Genomic DNA, 3,958 nt, shown 5'->3' with positions numbered 1-3,958 from the left:
AAATAAGACAAAAGTGTCGGAAGTTTTCAGCTTCCAATGGTTGTTCTTCCGGCATTGTATTATTAATCTGCTCTAGACATTAAGGAATTATGTTTGATCGACATCTGCGAACCAATTATATTGCTTATGCTAATTGCTTCTGGCTTTGGTCAGATCATATATGAATTATATACAGTTTTTATTTTATTTCTAAGCTATATAATGTGCTTTGGTTCATAGACCTACCTCATTTCTACACGCTTATGAAATAAGTGATGATAATTAGAAAATTGTATCAATTTATATTTAATAAAGTACTCCTTTATAAATAACTTTCTTTCATCTTCTAAGCTATCTGTATTTTTCAGATATATGGGTAAAAGCTTAGATGGCAAGGCAAGTTGAACGACCATTTAGTAACTATTGCAGCCATGAATTTTTTAAACCCTTCTGTTTTCAATGAGAGAAGAAAAGATAATAGGTACGTCCTTAAAGCAAATTATTTGAACTTATTATTGCATTTCATTAATCCTTAATGAAGTAAATTGTGTTTTAGTGATAACGTTCAAATGTTTGATGGTGTTTCTATTGTGGCTAGAGTTTTTCTTTTCCACGCCTTAACTTCTAGCTCCTAGATGGTTGACAAGACTATTGAATTTGATCGTGCAGATTGGTTATATATATTTGGATTAATTTTTATCAATCTTGATATGAACTCCTAATTGTATTCCTCTCAATATAGCAAATAAACAATCCTTAATTTGCTATAACTTCCTGCCACTCATCTTATGTATTTATTTAAAAAATTTATAAAAATATAACTTATTAGCATTTTATATTTTTTCTCCTGTTATCTATTTGCTGCATCGCGCAGGTCACTACACTAGTTAGGGCAAGCAAATGAGCGAGTCGGCTCGTGTTCGACTCGTGTTTGGCTCGATATTCGGCTAGCTCGAGCTCGGCTCGAATTTATTTCAAGCAACCTTGAGCCTAAATTTAGGCTCAAAATTAATTTCAAGCCGAACTTGAGTATTACTCAGCTCGCTCGAATTAAGCTCGAAAAGCTCGATATATATATAATCTACTATACTATTAATAGTACCAACCACTTGTTATTAGGTTTTCGGTCCTTGGATGAAGGGATGTGCAGTTAGGATATGTTGAGTGGGTGGTTAGTTGAATAATATGATCTAACGGGTGGAAATTGTCAAAAAAGTATATCTAACGACACAAAATTTGATAATATAGTAGCCGGACTTTCCGTCTCTCTCTCTCTCTTTCTCTGTATAGTCCGACTACTATACTATCTATACTATCGATAGTACTAAGCGCTCTGTACTATTGAGTTTTCAGCCATTAAATCTACCTATATATTTATATAGAGTCCGGCTACTATACTATCGATAACACCAAGCATTTGGTACTATCGAGTTTTCTACCATTAGATCTATCTCTTTAGCCATTTTCATTCGTTAGATCATACTATTCAACTAGCCACCCACTCAACTCTACGGGGCTACTATCATCCTGACCGCACATCCCTTCATCAAAGGGCCGAAAACCTAATAGCAAGCGGTTTGTACTATTAATAGCATAGTAGCCTAATTCTATATATATATAGGCTCGGGCTACTATACTCTTATAAGTATAGACTCCTTTATACTTATAAATTTTCAGTCGTTGGATGTGCGATTAGGATGATAGTGGTCTCCTATAGGATTGAGTGAGTGGTTCGTTGAATAGGATGATTTAACAGATAGAAATAGTCAAAATGATAGATCTAACGATCGAATACTTATGAGTATAAATGGATCTATACTTATAAAAGTAATATAGCCAAACTCTCTCTATATATAAGATATAGGGGGTGTTTGGCCTAGCTTTTAAAAAGCGCTTTTGGGATGAGAAGTGATTTTCGGCTCAATAGAGCGTTTGGCAACTCACTTTTAAAATCTGATTCTGCTTTTTAGAATCAGAAAATTAATTTTGAAGGCCCCAGAATCAGAAGTAGAAAAAAGCTGCTTCTTGAAATCTGATTCTAATTTTGGATTTAAACTTCAAATTTTTAATTTTATTTTAATTTCAATATTTAAAATTTAATTTTCAGATTCATTTTTGAATTTTTCAATTTTAACTTTTAAATTTTAAATTCTAAATTTTGAAAAATAGATTTCAAACTTTAAATTTTAAATTTTAATTTTAAATTTCAAATCTCAAATTTTAGATTTTAAAATTTAAAATTTAAATTTAAATTTAAAATTTAAAATTTAAAATTTGACATTTTAGATTTTAAAATTAATAAATTTTTAATCTAGTAGTATATTTTATATATAATAGATATACGCTATATTATTATATGTATAATATATATATATATATATATATATATATATATATATATATATATATATATATATATATATATATATATTAGTACTTAGACTAAGTGTGGCTTTGGTTGCCACGTGCATTTCCCATGCAAGCTTATCAACATGTCAAGGTGGGCATTTCTTTGTTTCCTTGTCTCTCTGTATTTCTCTGGAGCCGTACGCAAGGAGGAGGAGCTCAAGTGGAGCGTTCGTCGCCGACGTTGCGTCGTGGAGCCGTTCGAGCGCACGTTTGTTGCCGTAGCGTTGCGAGGAGGTCGGGCGAGGGTGCGATTCCACCGTTCTCAACGTCGCGCCGGATTGGATTAGCGATCGAGGTGGGTTTATCATCGAAATCCTACTCCTATAGTATAGTTGGTCGACATGTATCGTTAATATTACAAGTTGTTATTGTTTAGCTCAAATTCAGGAGTAGGTATGTTTTAGACATATTAACTGAATTGGGAGCATGTTATTAGCTATTATTAATCATACATGTTGGACTTGGATAAAATATAGGAGAAAACCAGTGTTCGGAACCTGTCATATATTAAACTACCTGATTTAGCCTTAGGGGCCGTTGTACTTTTATATAGTTGCAGTGTTCTTGTGGTGAGTACCCCAGGTAGTCTAATTTACTGTTACACTCGTGCTGGGATGCCGAGTCTATTTTTACAGTAGTGTTTAGACTGTTCCGGAATAGTCGGTGCCGTCGCGGTTAACGGTGGACCCGGATTTGGTCATTTTGAGATCCGATTGTGCCGAGAGCACGTGACTAGTGGTTAGTAGCCAATTGGACTTATTTTCTTGACTTTAGCCTGTGAGAGCCTGATTGAGCTCGACAGAGATACGCTTGCATACTCGGTTGGGTCGCGCCCACGAGTTGCCGCTCCGGAGTTTGGCTTTGTGCTTTCGCGTTGATGTCACTCACTAGTTTTGCTATCCACGGACTGTTTTGCGTGGAGGTAGCGTGGCTTAGACAGGCGGGACGGGTGCGTTCACAGTCCCTGGGACGGGTGTGTTCACAGTCCCTATTGAGATTGGGTCAGATTTGACAGTTACTACAGTTGGATAGTGTAGTGGCAGGTAGCTGTAGATTTCTTTCCAGCTTCAACTACTAGTTTGTTTCTGACTGTAGTCTTAATGAGTGGGCCGATGATGTTGAGGACGGTACCCACTGAGGACTACTTGTTTTTACAGTAGTTCTCACGCCCAGTTGTTACCACTGTTTTGCAAAGCCACCGGTTTTAGTTGCTGCGCCTTCCGAGGCTGATCGAGGCAAGGGCGTCGCGAGTTAGAGCCCTACCCGACGAGTTGCTGAGATAGAGGATCCACCATTGCAGGTAGTTTCGGTTTATTTTGTTGAGTTCATGTATATATAGTTGTTATAATTTGCTGGAGCGAGTACCTTTATATAGCGTTTTGTTGTATGTACGTAAGACTTGTTTTATTCTACCTGTTTGGTTTCTTTACAGCTCTATACTACTGGTTATAGTATTGTATATTTTCAGTTACCGATACGCTTCGTATACAAGGAAAATTCTTTGTATACGGCGGATTTGTCGACGTGCCCGGGAATTGTGTAATCTGGGGCGTGACATAATCTTCAAATT

The sequence above is a fragment of the Ananas comosus genome, unplaced genomic scaffold (genome assembly GCF_001540865.1).
Source record: "Ananas comosus cultivar F153 unplaced genomic scaffold, ASM154086v1, whole genome shotgun sequence".
NCBI lineage: Eukaryota > Viridiplantae > Streptophyta > Magnoliopsida > Poales > Bromeliaceae > Ananas > Ananas comosus.
Note: the sequence above shows the minus strand (reverse complement) of the source record.